This window comes from Papaver somniferum, chromosome 11 (assembly GCF_003573695.1).
Source record: "Papaver somniferum cultivar HN1 chromosome 11, ASM357369v1, whole genome shotgun sequence".
In the NCBI taxonomy this organism is placed as follows: domain Eukaryota; kingdom Viridiplantae; phylum Streptophyta; class Magnoliopsida; order Ranunculales; family Papaveraceae; genus Papaver; species Papaver somniferum.
The window spans coordinates 110,067,131-110,090,347 of NC_039368.1; the positions used below are offsets into that span (position 1 = coordinate 110,067,131).

The 23,217-nt window shown below is 35.4% G+C and overlaps 1 long non-coding RNA gene across 3 annotated transcripts; it reads left to right on the forward strand.

Moving 5' to 3' along the window:
- Positions 1 to 20,031: 20,031 nt before the first annotated feature.
- LOC113322954 lies at positions 20,032 to 23,179 on the forward strand. Of its 3 annotated transcripts, XR_003347370.1 has the most exons (6): positions 20,043 to 20,187; positions 20,314 to 20,426; positions 20,645 to 20,813; positions 20,932 to 21,079; positions 22,073 to 22,293; positions 22,666 to 23,179. It is a non-coding gene; the product is annotated as an uncharacterized LOC113322954 (long non-coding RNA). The 3 variants fall into 3 exon arrangements; XR_003347367.1 differs by having other exon boundaries at positions 20,032 to 20,426; XR_003347368.1 differs by having other exon boundaries at positions 20,038 to 20,187; positions 20,314 to 20,813.
- Positions 23,180 to 23,217: the final 38 nt, after the last annotated feature.

The window sequence follows — 23,217 nt, forward strand, 5'->3', positions numbered from 1 at the left end:
AGTAAACGTATTTTGAATAAGATTCATGTTCACTAGTGGAGAAAGACCCCCTAATCATTCTCATCCTCATTGTTCACATTCATATTTGTTTCGTAGTTTTGTATTATTCATATTTTTAGAATTAAATCGACAACTTTAGCTCAACTCTCCCTTAGGAACGAACCTGTTTATCCTTTTGCTACTTGTTAGTGTAAGAAGAGTAAGGAATATATTTTTTTTATGAGTTTGACACCTCACCAAAATTAGCGCCGCTGCCGGGGAGCAGTCGGTTGTTCTAGTTGTTATTTAATTTTTCTGTTTTTGCATTTGTTTTTCATATTTTTATTTTACTAATTTATCTTTTTAGAATCTTATTTTCAGGTACCATTATTCATTATTTTTGCGTGTGCACAATTGTAAAAAGAGGTAAGTCTCTACACTAGTTGTGTGCAAGATGAATCCTTTTGAGAGTAATGCATATGGTTCACAAGACCATGCATACTATGGTGATCAATTTAACTCTCAACCTTATTCTTATGATTTCCGACCATACTTTGGATATAATCAAAACCAATCTTTTGGATATGATGAACAATCACAAGGATGTGAGGATAGGTGTACTTTTAATCAGTTTAATTCTAGACATGTGCAAATGCTCGATAACATTCTTTGTGAGCTAAAGGCAGTGGAAAAACTTGGTAGACAACCAGCCGGACCTTGTTTCAATGAGTCTATCCCAACTCCTGATCATTTTCATGATCATTCACCCATTCAAAGGGATGAGACTTGGGATGGAAACTATGAAAGTGGTGCTTATCCAAGTTTGGTGGAGCAATCTTCAAATCATAAATTGGATAGTTTTTTTGAATCTGCTATTCCGATGATGCAACAGATGCTTCAAACAACAAAACAATTTTGTGAATTTCAGCTGAGTTACAATGAATCACTCCAAGAACTTCAACGGAATATAGACAACATCAGAAATGGCATGAATCAAATTCAAGAAGAGCGGAACAAGGAAGAGGTTCAAACTAATTCTAACATTCTCATGGATGCCAATATAGAGTATGATGATTCCGAGGAAGACGAATACTTAAATGTTGATAATGATGATATAACTAGCTCAACTCTTGATCGTAATAATGATCATTCATCTATTCAAAAGGAAGAAGTTGAGTCTAGAAATACTAAAGTTATTAATGGTAAGACTTATGTTGTGTATGAGAGCGATGATGATTATGACTTCTTTGTGAATAACACCCCTAGTTCAGAGATTGTGAATACTTCGAATGAGAAGTCAACTTGTGATGAAGACCATAAGGGTTACGATGACTTACTTGGAGCAGATTTTGATTCTGATGATGAAGATTTGCAAGCTATAGATATGGAAGAAACTGATGAAGAACGTCTTAACTGAAAATGTGGGGGTCTAACAACCACACCCAAAAATTCGTTTGGAAATCTGAGAGGACTTACTCCAATACACTTTCTAGAGAATCAGTTAGACAGTCAGACTCAATCTAGATAAAATTATATCAAAGAGTTTAATATCTCTAACTCTTAATTCAATCTGCAATCAGCAAATAGAAATCTGCGAGCCCGATTGAATATAAGAGGAGTTAACTTGAATGGTACCAAAGACCAATGTTCAAGTGTCAATCAATGTAAATCAACAACCAAAGGTTGGATATTCTAATTGATTGATCTTAACGTACAACCTGTGATATTTCAATTATATAACAAAATATAATGCGGAAAAAAAATAACACAGACACCAGAATTTTGTTAACGAGGAAACTGCAAACACTGAAAAAACCCGGAACCTAGTCCAGATTGAACACCACACTGTATTAAGCCGCTACAGACACTAGCCTACTACCAATGAACTTCATACTGGATTGTAGTTGAACGCTAATCAATATCACTCTGATTCAAGGTTCAGTTGCTCTCCTTACGTCTCTGATCCCAGCAGGATACTACGCACTTGACTCCCTTAGTTGATCTCACCCACAACCAAGAGTTGCTACGACCCAAAGTCGAAGATTTGATAAACAAATCTGTCTCACACACAAAAGTCTATAGGATTGAAAAAATCTGTCTCCCACAGAAATACCCAAGAGTTTTTGTTCCGTCTTTTGATAAATCAAGGTGAACAATAACCAATTGATAAACCAGACTTATATTCCCTAAGAATAGCTTAGTATTATACTTCACCTCATAGTAATCTAAATCGTATGATGGTGAAACTAGATATTGTGGAATCACAAACGATGAGACGAAGACGTTTGTGATCACGTTTTATCTTGCCTATCGGAGAAATTAATCTCGAGCAAATCTTAGAGAAGATAGTACTCAAACGATAGAATCAGTCAATATCAGAACACGCAACTACAAGAGAAATAGTTGGGTCTGGCTTCACAATCCCAATGAAGTCTTTCAAGTCGTTAACCTACAAGGTTTAGGAAAACCTAAGGTTAAAGTAGAATCGACTCTAGTTTATGCAACTAGTAACACACATGAGGTGTGGGGATTAGGTTTCTCAGTTGATAGAGTTCTCCTTTATATAGTTTTCAAATCAAGGTTTGCAATCAATGTTAGCTTAGGAACAAAGCATCAAAATTCACCGTTAGGTAAAAAACCTGATTCTAACATGCTAATATCTTTCAACCGTTAGATCGAACTTAGCTTGTTATACACAAATGAAATGTACCCTCATTTAGGTTTATGTAACCGTACCCAAACGTGTACACCCATGTTGTCTCAACAATGGTCAACCGAAGTTAGTCATATGATAACTCTCATATCAACTATATTCATCTTATCCATAACTAGTTCAAATGACTCAAATGAAACTAGTTAAAGAGTTGTTCTATTGCTATATTCTCATAGAAGTATATAAGAAAGCAATCGAAACAAAATCGGATTGATTCACTCGAATCCATTCATGAACATTATAGCCATCGTTTGCAAAGACTGCATTCCTTATTACATAAATGCTTAAGTTCATGTACACAACCGATTTCAGAAAGTAACCCACTCAAGTACGCAAACGGGTACGCATACTTGAGTAACCGTACTTGAGTTTGGTTACGCCAGTATGCATACGGGTGCGCATATTACAACAGATTCCAAACTCCAACATATTTTCATGGACGTGGACTCTCCCCCGGTATGCGTACGGGTATGCATACTTTCCCATACATCAGTAACTACCAGTACGCGTACGGGTACGCATACTTCAGATTCCCGGTTTTGGATTTGTACACTAATGTGATTAACACACTATGCTTATATCCAAACATGGTTACATGATTCTAAACTCTTTATTTCAATCATTGAAACTTTCTTAGAGGACGTTATATAGTCGTTGTTCACAAACTATTTTTCGTCAAAGCGATTTTTAAGTTATTGAAATTATCATAATGAAACATTTCAAGACAACACCAAATGATTGTATCACACAAACCATGTAAGATGTGACTCGACAATTTTCATATGATCTTATTCGGACTTTCGTCACAAATGTAAGATGAATTCGGCCGAAGCGAAAGCTTGCCAACACATATTCCGAGAAATATATAAGCGAGATAAACTCATCTCGAAATCTCAAATGTGTATAATAGAAAAATATATCGTAACACGACTTATGTCTCAATATAGGAGATACAGTAGAAATAGGCTTTCCAAGTGATAGATAAGTTTCAGTCTCCATATAACTTTTGTCAATGAAGTTCCACAAGCTCCCCTTAGTAGTTCTTCGTCTTCAAGAGATGAACGTCGTGAAGTCTAAATCTCAACTACATAATCTATGTCCTAGTCCGAGACATCTAAATAGGCTAGAAATCAAGACTCGTAGTTTTGATCACTAACATTGACAAACATGCTCGAGATAGAAACGCATGCGAGTTCGATCGATCAATGCTCTAACAATCTCCCCCTTTGTCAATTTTAGTGACAAAACTATCAATACATATGGATTACAAGATAAATAAAAATTATAGCTTCTCATCCACATGCTTGATCTCCTTAGCATCTTCAACATTACTCGAAATCTTCGTCACTTCCAAGTACTCCAATGATTCTGAAGGTTGTAAGTTTAGTATCATCGTTGTTGAGGATCCGTAGCGATAACAATGAGAAAACAAATGCTCTCAATCATTGTTATACAGTGTCATAGTATTATTACGCAGTATCAAAGTTCAATTGCATCACAACTTTGACAATAATACTACGGTGATATGTATTACTCCCCCTTAGTTAATACATCATCTCAATTGATTAATTCTCCCCATTTTTGTCAATAAAATTGGCAAAGGTATGAAAATTAGTGGGATCCTAATGAAATTTCCACGGAGATTCTTCATGACCAAAAGAGAACAAACATACCAACAAATTAAGATGCAATCATAAAGCCGAAGCTAAATGCATTCATAAAGGAGTTTATAAAGATACAAGATAACCCCTATAAAATTCCACAGCCGCACTCCCCACAAAAATATGGCGATTAAGCACAAGTTCATAAACGAACTCTCCCCGATAAAATGTCATTTCCAAGAGAACAACAAAGCCGACCTTTCTTTTACAAGAAAATAAGGATTTCTTTGGACATAACCAAATCACATGAAAACATGAATTTGTATCCAAAATACTCAATTGAATTAACCACAAGAGAACCCATAATTAATTCAATCGGAATACTCAACTAAACTAACCACAAGAAATCCCATGATTAATCTAATTGGAAATGCTCAACTTAAGAGAACTTACGGAGCCGCACAGTATTTCACATAAAAAATGGATCAGGAAATAACAATACTGCGGAATACACAAGGATTTATTCTATTTTCATCACTATTTGCATAATGACATACAATAGACAAAATCCTTGTAAACAAAATATTTATCCTTTCTTTCATCAAATAATCACATAAAAGACTTTAACTTTTGTAAGTCAAAAGTTCATTCCATCTTTTATCAATACTTTTATACCGACATAATAGAGATAACTTTTGAACAAGTATGGGACAGTCAAGGTTCACGGACGTAAACAACATATCTCATAACAATTTGCAATATATAAAAAACCATATAGATTAAAATTGGAAACATCATCTTCCAAATAATTTAGAATTTAAATAAATAAATATAAAAACATTTGAGATGAGAAAACGTTTGGAACTAGCTATGTGTAATCACAATGATGGCTATTCCAAACCCTAGTAATCCCTCTAAACAAAAGCAATAATAAAAATTCTCATAAGAAGTTTCCTAGACATTGAGACCTCTAAAGAATTCTTTATCGACCCGAACTCCTTGTCGTCAACAGCCATTGGAACATATGGTTCGTGAAGATAGGAGTCAATTCTAACAAACCTTCTAGGCTGATGATGTCGAACCAGGGCCTTCTGAATTTCAAGAGTTCTCATAATAATAGCCTTTATTTGTTGAATTTCCTTTATTGTATCCTTCAAGTCTTCAAGAACACCAGAAAACTTCTGAGAATTTGAAGGAACAACTCTTGGCTTCCTCATATTCCTTCTTTTTGTTTCCAAAGTTGGAGGCAGCGGAGATTTCTCTTTTTTCTTCATGATTGATGGCTTAACAATTATATTAACATCTTTTTCATCAGAAGACATGATGCTTGGAGTATCCATAAGAGTACGGGTTTGTGCGAGGAAATCACAATTTAAGCTCAACAAGCAGTCTTAAGATAAAAAGAGTTCTATAAAAGGAAAAGGGAATGTAGGGTTAAGCAACCTTTAAACAGGTTCGTACACGAACAATCCACAACCCTAAAATAGTAGGATTGTCGAGAATAACCCCCTTTATTGATTGACAGGGAATTCCAATTTTGCAAAAAAAAAAAAAAAAAAAAACCTAAGAAAAGAAGAAAATAAGCTTTTCTTAAATCCTGAGATATGCACAACCTTGTCTCTTTTGATCAGGCACATGAGACAAGATACACTAAACAACACAATCATGTTGTGCTGCGGTGAACAACAATCTGTCCACCATATTCCTTTTGGAAGGAATTCATAGAACCCTTTCTATCAAAACGTTTAGACCATACTTTCTTTTCTAATGGTCTTATCTTATCTTTGGAAACTAACTTCTTTGAAGAAGACAAAATCTTACATATCTCGGCGGTTTTTTGAGCGAGTTTAAGCTTATTTGCGATTTTCTCTTCGTTAAAGTTTTTTAACATATCTCATCTTGTGTTTGTACTTGAAACACTTTGAAAGTTCATGACCCTTGAGTGAACAATAAGAGCATGTCAACGTATATGATGATTCAGACACCCGATATGTGCAAGTTGATAGACACATGGTAGAACCTGAAAAAGCAGACAGAGAGTTTCCAACAGAAAGGTCAATTATTTCTTCCAGACTGGTTGAGTCTTCTTCTGAAAGAATATCAAGATTGATGTATGTATTGCTACAATTATCAAAATCAATATTTTCACAAAGAAGTGCAACACTTGATTTTTCTTCTTCATTGGAATCATATTGATCGGACATTTCATCAAGGGTTGCATCTAGACCTTTGTTCCTAGTGTATTTTCTGCAGTTTGGACACTCATTTGGAAAATGACCGAAACCCTTATACTTAAAGCACTGAGGCATATCCACGTCATCAGTGTCATCAATATCCCCGTTTTTAGGAGAAACGCGATTGTGAGGTTTAACTGATGACCTGGGTTTGTCTCTGGAAAACCGTTTACTTCTCTTCAATAGAAAATCTTTAAACTGTCTTGTGATCAAAGAGACTGACTTATCAAGATCTTCATCTGATGAATCAGCCTCAGAAAGATCATCCTCAGAGACACAAACAGTTTTACTTTTATCAAGTAATTTAGTGTTCTTTTATGCTTTAAAGGAAACATCCTTACCGATTTTGGATGTATGCTCATGATCAAAGTTCTTTAGCTTTCCAAACAGTGTGCTTCTGGAGAGAGCATCAAGGTTATTTCCTTCAACGATGACAGCGATCTGAGAATTTTCATCACAATGTTCTTTTCAGGAATAGTCTTACCCAATGCAAAAGATGCATCAAAAATTTCAGACACTTTGTGATTAAATTCATCAAATGAATCTCCATCTTCCATACGAAGGTTTTCCCAATCGGAATTAAGGTTTTGCATCCTAGCTTCCTTCTCACTGGTATTACCTTCAAATACGGTTTCTAAGATATCCCAAGCATCTTTACACCGAGTGCACGTGGTCACATGGTGCTGAAGATCTGGGGTAATAGCATGTATGATGATATTCAAACCGTCAGAGTTTTTCTTTCCAGCAAGTATCTCAGCAGCGTCATATGCACCAACTGCAACAACAGGAGCATCATAGCCATTAACAACATAAACCCATGATTGAAAATCACGCATAGCAATTTACCACCATAAGTAATTAGAGTAATCGAAGACTGGTGGTACGTTTATAGATATAACACTTCTGTCCATCCTCATATCGCTATAAACACAGACTTATAAGGTATTTAATGTGTTTGCCTGGTCTGATACCAACTGAAAATGTGGGGGTCTAACAACCACACCCAAAGATTCGTTTGGCAATCTGAGAGGACTTACTCCAATACACTTTCTAGAGAATCAACTAGACAGTCAGACTCAATCTAGATAAAAGTATATTAAAGATTTTAATATCTCTAACTCTTAATTCAATCTGCAATCAGCAAATAGAAATCTGCGAGCCCGATTGAATATAAGAGGAGTTAACTTGAATGGTACCAAAGACCAATGTTCAAGTGTCAATCAATGTAAATCAACAACCAAAGGTTGAATATTCTAACTGATTGATCTTAACGCACAACCTGTGATATTTCAATTATATAACAAAAAATAATGCGGGAAAGAAATAACACAGACACCAGAATTTTGTTAACGAGGAAACCGCAAATACAGAAAAACCCCGGGACTTAGTCCAGATTGAACACCACACTGTATTAAGCCGCTACAGACACTAGCCTACTACCAATGAACTTCGGACTGGATTGTAGTTGAACCCTAATCAATCTCACTCTGATTCAAGGTACAGTTGCTCTCCTTACGTCTCTGATCCCAGCAGGATACTACGCACTTGATTCCCTTAGTTGATCTCACCCACAACCAAGAATTGCTACGACCCAAAGTCGAAGACTTGATAAACAAATCTGTCTCACACACAAAAGTCTATAGGATTGAAAAAATCTGTCTCCCACAGAAATACCCAAGAGTTTTTGTTCCGTCTTTTGATAGATCAAGGTGAACAAGAACCAATTGATAAACCAGACTTGTATTCCCTAAGAAAATCTTAGAATTATCAATCACCTCACAATAATCTAAATCGTATGATGGCGAAACTAGATATTGTAGAATCACAAACGATGAGACGAAGATGTTTGTGATCACGTTTTATCTTGCTATCGGAGAAATTAATCTCGAGCAAATCTTAGAGAAGATAGTACTCAAATGATAGAATTGGTCAAGATCGAAACACGCAACTACAATAGAAATAGTTGGGTCTGGCTTCACAATCCCAATGAAGTCTTTCAAGTCGTTAACCTACAAGCTTTAGGAAAACCTAAGGTTAAAGGAGAATCGAGTCTAGTTTATGCAACTAGTAACACGCAGGAGGTGTGGGGATTAGGTTTCCCACTTGCTAGAGTTCTCCTTATATATTTTTCAAATCAGGGTTTGCAATCAATATTAGCTTAGTAACAAAGCATTCAATATTCACCGTTAGATGAAAAACCTGATTCTAACAAGCTAATATCTTTCAAGCGTTAGATCGAACTTAGCTTGTTACACACAAATGAAATGTACCCTCATTTAGGTTTACGTAACCGTACCCAAACGTGAATCAATTCATGAACATTATAACCACGATTTGCAAAGATTGCATTCCTTATTACATAAATGTTTAAGTTCATGTACACAACCGATTTTATAAAGTAACCCACTCAAGTACGCAAACGGGTACGCATACTTGAGTAGCCAGAATTTAGTTTGGTTATGCCAGTATGCGTACGGGTGCGCATACTACAACAGATTCCAAACTCCGGTAGATTTTCACGGACGTGAACTCTCCGGCGGTATGCGTACGGGTACGCATACTTGCCCAGACATCAGTAACCACCTGTACGCGTACGGGTACGCATACTTCAGGTTCCCGGTTTTGGATCTGTACACTAATGTGATTGACACACTATGTTTATATCCAAACATGGTTACATGATTCTAAACTCTTTATTTCAATCATTGAAACTTTCTTAGAGGACGTTATATAGTCGTTGTTCACAAACTATTTTTCATCAAAGCGATTTTGAAGTTATTGAAATTATCATAATGAACATTTCAAGACAACACCAAATGATTTTATCACATAAACCATGTAAGATGTGACTCGATAATTTTCATATGATCTTTCAGACTTTCGTCACGAATGTAAGATGAATTCGGCCGAAGTGAAAGCTTGCCAACAAATATTCCGAGAAACATATCGGTCCCTAAGCCCCATTGCTGGAAAGGCTCGGCTTCAAAACCGTACGTGGAGCTTCCGCCTCATACGGCTACTCTCGGGATGGAGGTAGGCCCAGGCTTGTGCGGTTAAGGTTGTTGTACATATAAGCGAGATAAACTCAGCTCGAAATCTCAAATGTGTATAATTGAAAACTATATCGTAACACGACTTATGTGTCAATATATGAGATAGAGTAGAAATAGACTTTCCAAGTGATAGATAAGTTTCAGTCTCCACATACTTTTTGTAGATGAAGTTCCACAAGCTCCTCTTAGTAGTTCTTCGTCTTCAAGAGATGAACTCCGTGAAGTCTAAAGCTCAACTACACAATCTATGTCCTAGTCCGAGACATCTAAATAGGCTAGAAATCAAGACTCGTAGTTTGTTCACTAACATTGACAAACATGCTTGAGATAGAAACGCATGCGAGTTCGACCGAGCAATGCTCTAACATTAACAAGAGTTTGAGTGAAAATGATGATACTTGTGATGTGGGAACGTAATTATCCAGCAGTTCTAAGAATCCGTTAAACATGAGTTTTTACAAGGTTTGTCTAACCCCTTACATGAATCTCTATCTAATGATAATCCTCCCAAACTTGAAGTAGTTTCTCAGAGAGTTGGTATTCCATCTTTTAGGAAGATACCTCATTTGAGGCTGGAATTGTGTGCTTCAAAATTTTTATCGGAATTCCTTGCTTCCAAGTATCCACCATATATGTATTTGAGTATAACACCATGCAGGTTATCCAAGAGAAACCAATAGAAGTGCCTTCAACTTATGTTTTGTACACACTCCCGAGTGTAAAAAAAACTAAATGTGGGGGTGACTCTCGTGGGATGATAATTTCACTTTTCCCACCATTTTCTAATATTCTTGTGAAGCTATTGATATATATGTAGATTGTTTTGTGGGTGGATCCCCAAATTTTCAGATTGTTGGTATATGGGGAGTCTATTTTGAATGTTACTCGTATGCATCAATCAGGTGAAAATTTTCAATTCTTACTTCCTTGTCTTTTTCAAGTATTCCTCTTATTCTTTTTGCAATGGTTTGAAACATCGAGGACAATGCTTGATTTAAGTGTGGGGGTAGGGTTCCATAAGAAAAAAATTGACGTATACAAAACTCTAACTTTTAGAGATTTTTGAACATTTAGAATAAACACTAGCCTTTCTAAGTTGATGGAATTTTTTTCAATAATGAGGTATATTTCAACTGAGTTGGGGTTAAGTTCCAACTGAATAGATTGTTTAGTGTTTATCCTCTATCGTTCAAAAGTAGTTACGAGTTGGAGTATAGGTTTTGTGGTTATATCTCTCGTAAACCCTCACGAGACTATAACTCGTACACTAGGGACACCTAGGGTTTAAACGCTTATTATTCATGCAAAGAGTAACCGTAGCCTCGACGAAACGAAGTTGTATTTGTAATTTAGTTTTGTTTTGTTTTGTTTGCTCGAGTAATGGCAAAGAATAAGTGTGGGGGAATTTGATAAGTGCCTAATATATATCATTTGAGTATCACTTTCTTATGCTTTTCTTAGATATTGTCTCTTGTATTTTCGGATATTATGCTTGTTTTTCACTTTGTAGGTATTTTGGAGTCATGTGACAAGAAAGAAGAGAAAAAGGATCTCAATTTGCTCTTTGGGAACGTTATGCGTTGGCGAACTTGGAATTGACGAATTAAAATCGTTTACTACTTGGAATTGACGGACTCGTAAAGAAATAACTCAAAGAAATAATTACTGAAGCACTCATTACTTATGCTCAGGGGCACCACCATCTTTACTGTTCAATATAAAGAAGAAAACTTGGGACGTATTCTTGACCAGTTCTTCCTATCCACTTTCCTGTTACTGATCCAGTCATGCCATATATTGTTGTCTGCTAGCCGTGATTCCGCGATTTTTAATCAAGGGTTGAGAGCTCTTTACAAAGCCAGAGAAGAATCAGAAACTGGGTTTATACTCAAGTTCAATTTCTAAGAAGACTTGTACGAGAAATACAGGGAGGAAGCTATGATTCTGCTGTTGATTCACAGAAATGGATGAGATTGAGATTAAGAGCCTGTTAATGATTAGATTCGAACTTAAGAAGGAACTGAAGATTGGGTACTAATTTGTGGTGGTGGTCGATTTGGCATGTTTACTCATCATCCTATCCTTTATTTTTATTGATGAAGTCTTTCTTTTTTTTCTTGGATACTATTGAAAATGTCATTAGTCCTTTTTACTGAATTTGTCTGTGATCTTAATGATCTCAATGGTTTCAAATAGGTACTCCATCGTCCAAATATTTATTTTTAAATTTTGACTCATCACTTCATACTTCGAATAAAATATGCTTTGCAACTTATCTTCGGCATTTTCACCTACGTATATGAGTTTGGTGTGATGGAGTTATATTCTTTAAAAGTTCCTTATTAATTATAGATAAACTACAAACTCAGGCACGAATATATTTTGATTTTTCGAGTTCATCATATTCCACAAAATATGGACAAACAACACTTTAACATACATCATACTATCGGATCTATTTCTGGAATACTCACTCTACAAAGGGATTCAGGCTATTTCCTTATACCTTTAAGCTTCATGTTCACTGCCTTCGAAGATCGAAGATCCATATCCTTAAGGTCTTCCATTATCTTTTTTGCAGCACTGTGCTGAGATAATGGATTATCTTTTGTGTTTTTGCTTGTTTATCTCATCACAGTGCTACAAATAGGATAATATAAGACATTCAGAATATAAATCTTCAGTCTTTGGAAGCAATTAACAAGGAGCTCAAAGGTATAAATAAAGAACTTAAATTTACCTATAGAGTGAGTAAGTCAAAACATACTAGGTGATGTTAAAAAAACGAGAAACATATGCGATAATATGCTTTGTAGAATAGTAGGAAAATGATAGGTTCCCCAGCACTAGTTAAGTTGTTGTTTGTCGTTTTTTTGTGAGGTATGATGAACTCAAACATTCCAAATATAGTTATGTATGAGTTTTATAATTACTCTGCATTTCATGCGGAAATCCTAAAGAGCATAAGAATTCGCCAACAACCAAAACTCAGATATATAAGAGAAAAAACTAAAGAGAAAATGCAAAGTATATTCGAGATTATTAAGGTTTGAGACAACATTCAGGGAAATAATAAGGATTTGGCTAATGAAGTGCCTCTTTAAAAGAATTGAGGTTACTGAGATATCACAGTCGGTAAAAAAGACTACTGACGTCATCAATACTAGCCGAAAAAAAGGGATTCCAAGAATTAAAAGTCTGGGTTTATATGCAATTAAATATTTTTTTCACATGGAAGGAATGACACCAAAACTAACGCGCGGTTGTGCAACCCAGAACCCTATACTATTAAGTTTTGTATAATAAAACTAGCTGACCGTTTTTGACCATGCGCTCTTATAATCTTTACCAATTCAAAGGGGTTATGTAGGTACAAAAATTAATTTTTAATTTCTTTTTTGTCTCTTTGATAGTAATAGTTTATAGGGTTCATTAATAATTATTATGTTTTGCAATTTATTAATATTGTATGGTTATTGTTGTGCTTCCTGATTTGAAGGGAAATACTGAAGGGCTTCTGGAAAATGAATTGGCAAACAACATGTGCAATGCATAGGGTGCTTGAAGATGAAGTTAAAGAAAATATATTAGGTGAGAAATTTATTACACATTATATAAGGACATGGATGATACGGGAAAGAACAACTAAAGTTAGAAACAAATTCGATAGACAGCTTGCGCTAATGCTAATATTATACAAGGACAACTTGCTCATGTTAACTCAGAAAATGGGCTACCCATGAGCTTGGCTAAAACTTTAATTGTTATCATTTTATATCATAGGATGAAGAATCCAGATGAATACCAGCCCGAGTTTTATCCTCGTGGATTTCTCTTTCCTCATCAGAGAATGGATAAAACTCGGGCTGGCTTCATTTGGATTTTTTATCATATGACCCAAATCGATAACAAACAAAGTTTAAGCCAAGCTCGTGGGTAATCCTTTTTCTGGATTGGGTTAGCATGAGCATGCTTTCATTGTATAATATTAGAATTAGCATTAACAAAACTATCTATCGAATTTGTTTCATCGCTCTTTCCCACTTCCTGTCTGTCACTGCATAATATCTAATCAATTTCTCATCGAACAAAGGTTCTGCAATTTCACCTTCAATCCTCGTACATTACATGTGTTGTTTGTCAATCTATTTTCCATAGGTCTTTCAGTATTTCTTTTTGAATATGGAAAAACGATAGTAACCATAAAACATTAATAACTATAAAATTTAAACAAATTATCAATAAACCCTAATAAACTCTACTAATATTATATTAACAAAAGACAGACAAAAAAAAAAACACTTATCCAGGTAAAGAGGGAATTTGACCAGTCGTGAAGAAAAATAAAATGAATCTTGACGAAGTGTTGGAAGATGAAAAACTCGGAGTTTCGCCAATGAGATACGAATCATCTCGACCAACAAAATTGAACTACCTTTTAGAATTGGTAAACTATTGTAAGAGTGCGTAGTCAAAAATAGACAACTAGTTTTAGAAAACAAATAACAACAACATATGCGTGGGTTGCACAGACGCGCTCCCAAAAATTTAGTTTACTCATCCTCTCCTTTATTTTGATTGATGAAGTCTTTCTTTTTTCTTGGCTATTATTGAAAATGTCATTAGTCCTTTTTACTGAATCTGTCTGTGATCTTACTGATCTCAATGGTTTCAAATAGGTACTCCATCATCCAAATATTTATTTTTAAATATCGACTCATCACTTCATACTTCGAATCAAATATGCTTTGCAACTTATCTTCGGCATTTTCACCTACACATATGAGTTTGGTGTGATGGAGTTATATTCTTTAAAAGTTCCTCATAAATTATAGAAAAACTATAAAACTCAGGCACGAATATATTTTGATTGTTCGAGTTCATCATATTCCACAAAATATGGACAAACAACACTTTAACATATATCATACTATCGCGTCTATTTTTGGAATACTCACTCTACAAAGGAATTCAGGCTATTTCCTTATACCTTTGAGCTTCATGTTCACTGCCTTCAAAGATCGAAGATCCATATCCTTAAGGTCTTCCATTATCTTTTTTGCAGCACTGTGGTGAGATAATGGATTATCTTTTGTGTTGTTGCTTGTTTATCTCATCACAGTGCTACAAATAGGATAATATAAGACCTTCAGAATATAAATCTTCAGTCTTTGGAAGCAATTAACAGGGAGCTCAAAGGTATAAACAAAAAACTTAAATTTACCTATAGAGTTTTTAAGTCAAAACATACTAGGTGATGTTAAAACAACGAAAAACATCGATAATATGCTTTATAGAATAGTAACAAAAGGATAGTTTTCCCAGCACTAGTTAAGTTGTTGTTTGTCATTTTTTTGTGAGGTAGGATGAACTCAAACAACCCAATTATATTTATGTCCGAGTTTTATAGTTACTCTGCATTTCATGGGGAACTCCTAAAGAGCATAAGAATTCTCTATAACAACCAAAACTCGGATATATATATGAGAAACAATTGAAGGGAAGTTGAAAATATATTCCAGATTATAAACGTCAATATTCAAGAAATGAATAAGGATTTGACAAATGAAGTACCTCTTTGAAAGCATTGAGGTTACTGAGATACCAGAGTCAGTAAAAAAAGACTATTGACGTCATCATTACTAGCCGAGAAAAAAAAAGGATGCCATCAATGAAGGAGAGGAGTGAATTAAATTTTTGGGTTTGTCCGCAATTATTATATTTTTCTCATGGGAGGAATGACACCAAAAGTAGCACGTTCGTGCAACCCAGACCGTTATATTGCTAATCATGTAACCCAGACCGTTGTATTGCTAAATTGTGTATAATAAAACAAGCTGACCATACGCTTTTATAATCTTTACCAATTCAAAGTTGTTGTGTAGGTACCAAAAATAACTCTTTATCGTATGCTAAAATTATAGGTAATAAAAATAACTCTTTATCGTATGCTAAAATAAAAATTAAATAGATACTAATTACCAAATAATTTAATAAAAATATTATGTTAAAAAAGTAGTTTGATTAAATGGTTATTTATTCAAAATATAAAATGAACAAATCCTTATAGATGTTCCAGGAGGTGCTCTTTAAAGTTTAAATTTGAACAATTGGTTATAACAGAAGTGGTCCTACCTAGAGATGGCAATTTGCCCCACCCAAACCCGTCCCTGTGGGGATTCGCTCCTGTTGGTTAGGATTTTACCCGTATAAACGGGAAACGGGACCGGGTACGGGAAATCCCCGAATGTAGTGATGCGGGGATGGGGTGGGGATGGGATTCAAGGTCCCCGCACCATACCTGCCCCATACCATAACCTATTATATCTTGGGATGTAAAAAGAACCATGATACTTAATTGTGGATTAGTTGGTTATTATAAACTTAAAATTTTAAATACACTACTTGGGTTATTATTATTATTGTTTGAACCATTATAATTATTTTTAAATTATTATTATTTACAAAATTTAATAGTTATTGTAATGTTATGGTAACCCATGGAAAACCCATCCCCCACGGGGATTCCCCATACCCATCCCCGCCCCATTCTTGCAGGGAACGGGTAGGGGATGGGCTTTGGTTTTTTGAACGGGGTAGGGGATGGGATTCAAGGTCCCTTCCCCATACCCTCTCTATTGCCATCCCTAGTCCTACTCCTACCAAATAAATCTAGAATAAAGATTTATTTTGTTGTGCTTTCGTACTTATCTGTGTCAATTATTGTGTTGTTTGCGTGTTGTGCTGTGTTTCTTGCTTAGTCAAGCACGAAACATCACGCTAAGTTTAACATGTTGTCATGATATGATAGCTAGCATATCGTTCCGTTTTGTGTTAGGTAGCATGTCATAGAGTGCTCAAATTTTAACGTGTTGTATTGTACTCGTGCCCGCATGACACACTTTATACCTTTAGTTTAGTTTGGAATATTAGATTCTTTCTTTTCATTTTTGGTCCATATAGAAGTGTTTGTTACACCGACAGTCATGACCTGACAACAGGTATCTTTCAAGTACGATAATCCCTTCCAAGATTTTTGAACAATACAAACAACTTTGTGTGTATTGGTACCAGGAACACATCCTAAAGCACACCGAAGATATATATACGGTCCACTGAACCATGATATGAATTACATCCATGGTGTGGATTCTCCGGTGTTAGGATTATAAACACACACATATGCTTCGTGGGTATTTAAAAGACATATCAATCCATTCACGGCACCAACAAAGAATGGATCCCCCATACCTTTATGAAGCTTTATAATAGGTAAGTCCCTTTTTCCAACTATTCTTTTTTCTCCTTGTCTGCAATCTTGTAGTTTGGCTAACACCAGCCTTACGGGGTTCCCAACCATAACCTTGAACTTCGACAAGAATAATGATGTAATATTGTTGTTTGGCTTTCTCAAGACTCTGAGCCAAGTGCAGAGTTTGCAAAGTGGACTTTCAATCATATTTTCCCAATGTTTCCTAACAATCTTGAACCTCACCACTGATTTAACATGAAGTCTACTAACTATTTTAGGATACATATGTTCCATCTTTCTTATTTCGGAATACAGTGAGATTGAACAGTGAGTTGAGAGAGGAATAGAGATTGAACAGACTATGAGAAAAATAGGATTGAGAGGGGGAGAGATTGAGCAGACTACGAGAAGAATAGGGAGAAATTGAGCGGTGAGGTTCAAGATTGTTAGCAAACATTGGAAAAATATGATTGAAAGTCCACTCTTGCAAACTAGCGTATGGTCAGCTAGTTTTGTTATAGAAAAAAGCAAAGATTTTTAGGAGAACACAAGAGAAGCAACTATTATGAATGACAGTGAATTCAAGAGACGCAACTGCAATGAACATAGTCTTCTCAATACTATATAAACTCAAGAGACTGTGAAGGGATATATCTCTCCATATTCTTCTCGTAGTCTGCTCAATCTCTCCCTCTCTCAATCTTATTCTTCTCATATCATGTTCAATCTCTATTCCTCTCTCAACTCACTGTTCAATCTCACTGTATTCCGAAATAAGAAAGATGGAACATATGTATCCTAAAATAGTTAGTAGACTTCATGTTAAATCAGCGGTGAGGTTCAAGATTGTTAGCAAACATTGGCAAAATATGATTGAAAGTCCACTCTTGCAAACTCTGCACTTGGCTCAGAGTCTTGAGAAATCCAAACAACAATATGACATCACTATTCTTGTCGAAGTTCAAGGTTATGGTTGGGAACCCCGTGGCGCAACGATAAGGCCGGTGTTAGACAAACTACAAGATAGCAGACAAGGAGAAAAAAGAATAGTTGGACAAAGGAACTTACCTATTATAAAGCCTCCTAAAGGTATAGGGGATCCAGTCTTTGTTGGTGTTGTGAATGGATTGATATGTCTTTTAATACTCACGAAACATGTGTGTGTATGATCCTAGCACCGGAGAATCCACACCATGGATGGAATTCATACCATGGTTCACTAGACCGTATACGTCTCTTCGGTGTGCTTTAGGATGTGTTCCTGGTACCAATACACACAAATTTGTTTGTATTGTTCAGAAATCTAGGAAGGGATTATCGTACTTGAAAGATACATGTTGTCAGGTTATGACTGTTGGTGTAACAAACACTTCTATATGGACCAAAAATCAATGGGAAAACAGTTCTGCATGGAAAGACAGAAAATGGGAAAGAGCGACTAAAGTTAGAAAAGAATTCGATAGACAGCTTGTTAATGCTAATATTATACAATAACAGCTTTCTCATGCTAACCCAAAAATGTACTACCCATGAGCTTGGCAAAAACTTTGTATGTTGTCGTTTTGGGTCGTAAGATGAAGAATTCATAGGTAAGAGCAATTCACTCAGGATGGTGTGCATATGGATTCTTCGTCCTACGACCCAAAACCGTCACCATGCAAAGTTTTAGCTAAGCTCATGGGTAGTCCATTTTCTGGGTTAGCATGAGCATGTTGTGCTTGTATAATATTAACATTGTCAAGTTGTTTGTCGAAATTATTTCTAATTGTAATCGCTCTTTCTCATTTCCTGTATGTCTTTGTAAAATATCTAATCAATTTTTCACCAAATATAGGTTATGCAACTTCACCTTCAAGCCTCGTAAGCATTCCATGTATTGTTTGTCAATCCATTTTCTTGAGGTCCTTCAGTATTTCTCTTTGAATCTGGAAACACGATAATAACCAATAACTCTAAAACATAACAAAATATCAATAAACCCTAATAAACTCTACTAATATTATCTTACCAAAAGACAAAGAAAACAAAAAATAAATAATTAAGAGACACTTAGCTAGGTAAAGAGAGAATTTAACCAGGCGTCAAAAAAATGAATTGGATTCTGACGAAGAGCTGAAGATAAAAAATTCGGAGTTTCACCAATGAGCTGCGAATCATCTGTTCTTGTGGAACTATATAAATGATGGAAGGGATGAGTGAGTTAAATTTCTGGGTTTGTCCGCAAATATTTTTATTTTTACAGGCAAGGAATAACATCAAAACCAACGCATTTGTGGAACCCTGGCCGTTATACTGTATTTTATCGTATGCGGAAATCAAAATTAAATTATTTCTCAGAAACTAGCATGGTGGAAAAAGATCCTAATTATCCAATAATTTATTTATAAAATGAACGAATCATTGTTGTTGTTTATTGAGCGAACCTCGTGAAAATTCACTATTTCATGGAAAGGTTCGCTGATAGTCAAATTTTCCAAAACGCTAACAACTATGTGCAGGTTGCGACTCAGCTTGATTCAGTGAGTTAGCAATTCTGTTTCTTAGAGCATCCACAGTGGGCGAGTATAACCAAAAATTTGGGATGAGATCGTAACACAGTGGGACGGAGTAAAGATCAAATCCCAACCAAAGATCAAATTCCAGACCAAATATGGTCGCGACCAAATCCCAAATTCTAATATAGTCGGGCGTAAATTTAAAGTACGCTTGTTGTTGGGCGTAAATTTAAAGGACGCTTGTTAACGGGCGGAGATTTAAATTACGCCCGATGAAATTTTAATTAAATAAAAAAAAAGAATGAGGCGGACTTTTAAAGTCCGCCTGATGAAAGTTATAAAGTATGGGACGGACTTTTAAAGTCCGCCTGATGAAATTTTAATGGGGCGGACTTTTAAAGTCCGCCTGATGAAATTTACAAAAAATGGGGCGGACTTTTAAAGTCCGCCTGATGAAATTTTACAAAAAAAAAAAATGGGACGGACTTTTAAAGTCCGCCTGACGAAATTTTAATCATGTACCGTTGCGTCACAACATGGATTAAACCCAAATTTTGGTCTTTTTTTTGATCTTTGATCTTTGGTTTTGATCGCACCACTGCAGTTGCTCTTACCAATTTACCCTCCCTAGTTGAGTTAGGACAATGCTTTGGGTTAAGTTAGGGGATATGGGTTGGTTACTTGGTTATCGTGTTTCTTTTCTTTCCCTTGTCATCTTTATAATATGCAAACTTGCAGAGAGTCAGAGATTCTTTCTAAACTTAAAGTCAGATTTTTTCCATTACGTTTCCTGCTTCGACATAGCTACAATTCCCTTTCCCCTCAACTCCCTTTACCCTCAACCTTAAATTCTTTCTATGGTCTCTTCTGCTTTAACCTAGATTATGTTATTGTCTTCGGAATTATCATTTAATGTGTATATAGGATTTCGATTAGGGTGTAATAGAATCTCTTATACAATCTAACACTCTTTTGTTTCTATTCAGGCAATCAAACTAAACAAAAATGAAAAGGAGCACCAGTTTGACTGATATTAGAAGAAACAAAAAATGGGAAGGAGTTGCATCCCCATATCATCTCACATTTGCCAATCAAGAAGGTAATTTGATGGAATTAAATTTTCCTTCTCTGTTGGGTTCATCGTTTTTTCTGTGTATTTTGAAGACTGAAAGAGAAATTGATCCATTACGGTGAGAACCAACATTTAGTCCTACGAGAATTTTATTCTGTTGGTTTTAGGGTTGATTTATAATGGGTTTGAGATGAAATTTTGCTAATTAAATTGGTTTCTTAAGGGTCAGAGGGTTGATTTTGCAGTGTATTAAGATCCCTCTTACTTACCAAACTGGAGCAGGGAAATTGTCATACAGTTCACTTATGTGAATTCTTGGAATTTGTCCTTGTTAGTGATTACGGTGGAAATGAGCTTTAACAGATTTTTACATTCATGTTGAATATCTGATACACTGGATTGCCTGGAAATTAAGTATGCTCCTGAAACCTGGTTTCACTTTCTCCGGCAGTTGTATCTATATTATTAGTATACTACAAATGGTATTAGCATGTTTAGTAACTAATTTTTCGCCTATTATCGACTCTTCAAGCAAAAAGAAGTGGCAGCTTTGCAGGAAAGGCAATCAGAGCATGTGAGTAAAGGCAAAACAAAGTGGCGGCTTTCCAACAAAGGAAATTTGAGCATGTAAGTAAAGGCAAAAAGTACTTGCGGCTTTGCAGCAAATGCAATCTGATCATGTAAGTAAATCTTTTACATTTTAAAGTTTCTGAATGTCCGCATCACTGCTGTCTTCATATGGTGTATGCAGATTTTGATTTGAACAGTGATAGTTAATGCAGTTTAGGTGGTTATATTGCTACTTAGAATGAAACTTTCGATCATACTGGGGTTCAACATGGCTTGAACTGCAGATGGAATATATTTCCAGTTCGATCTTGAAAATGAGAGGAGTAAGGCTATTTATAAAGAAGAAATTCTAACATGTACACTGCATGCTTAATTACCGAAGACCACTATCAATTAGATGTACTTTTTGAACAATTTAACAGAAATTCACCATAACATACATATGAAGCACCTACCGACTGAATAATATGAGTCAGAATTATTCTGGGATGTTTCTCTTGGAAATGTATAGGGAATGGTATAGTTTAGTTCGGTTATTTAATTCTTGCTAAACTTTTATTCGGTAAATTATACTTAACTTGAATAAATATATTTTTAGTTCCGTAAAACTTTGACATTTATGTGGATCTTTCATGCCATTTCTTTACATTTGTCAGAAAATCAAGCTTTTGATTATATATTCCTACTTCTTTCATGTGTATACTTCCAAATTCTGGATATGCCATTACAGGCTAAGACAAGTTGGGAGGCTGTAAAATGTTTAGCATGTCACCAATCTATCGACTAATTTCTGCATACACAATTAATCGATTGTTTCTAAGTGATAAGTAAATAAATATTGAGGCAACATTAGGACCAAGTTAAATAAGAATTGACTGTCAAGTACTCTGGGAGTTGTAACATTAGAATCCGTTAGTGTTACTTTATCGCATTCGCATATTTTGACCTTCATGTTTGAGTATTGGTCCGAGGGTTAAGGTTTGTGATAATTTCTTGAATGGGATCTTCCACGGTGATGCTTGTTCACTCTTTTGGACTGTATATCTTTCAATTTATTGTTTTTGTGATTTTATTCAATTACTCGTCTTCCATTAATGCTTTAGGTTGCAAGTCAAGAGGCATATGAAACATTGGGGCAATAGTAAGGAGTCGTAGAGGCAAACATAAAATTGGATTCTTGAGTTGATCTTGACTACCCAAAATAGAAGATGTTTCATCCACTGCCTCCTAGCCTTGGACCTGGGGTATATCTTGGAGCAGTGGAAAAGGAATCATCTTTCATTGGAGACATCTTTAGTATGACGCCCTTGCTGGAACAATCCAGGTAATGTAGTTTTGATTCGTTTTGGAACCCCCTTCATGGCATCTTACCATGAAACTGTTGTGATTTATGCCGATATATCTCTTGAGCTTTGACAAAGTTATAGAAGTTCTGGGATGAGGTTATAAAGCCTTCATTAAGGCTTACATGAAACTCCAATCTAACCTTGGTTTATATATTCTTGAGCATATGGAAAATGAATGAATTCGTAGAGTTTTGAGTTGATTGTAATAGTTTCTAAACTGGTCAAATCACTAAAGCCATAGAAAAACTTCTCGGAGTCGATTTTAAGTTAACCTCACTTTAAAAGTCTTTCATTTTTTTAACGATTCTTTGGTTATAATGACCCCCGAATTTGTCCATTTTGATTTGCAGAGACATTTGTTCGAGCTGATGGGCCTTCATTGCTTTTGCTGATGTTTTAGAGATCTCCAATGTGACTATGACTGTGAAGGTTGTAGGACAGATTGGGGATGTTAAGATTATATAGTTGCAGTCGCCAATCAACAGCCTCACTGGGAAGGAAGTGGTGAAGGTTGGAAGAAGCTCCAACTTGACTACTGGGACAATAACCAACAAACTTTTCTTGTTGGGTGAGAACCAACAAACTTTTCATACTGAAGGGGACAGTGGGAGGAGCGAAGACGAAAAAACATACTCTGGTAGTTACGTTTTTTTTGGTTCATAGTGTGCTAATTTTGTTTAGTGGACTAAACACTTTACTTTCAGAATTGGTAATGATGTATTTTTAACATTTGTCAGTTTCCCTTTGTGTGATATCACCCAAGTACTATCCAATATAATAAACTGGTAAAATTGCAAAACTGTAGTATATAATAAACTGGGTACAAATTAAGATGATCATATAAAATAAATTTGGTCCAATACTTGCAAAAATTCCATTTCATACTTACTCCTTCTCATATT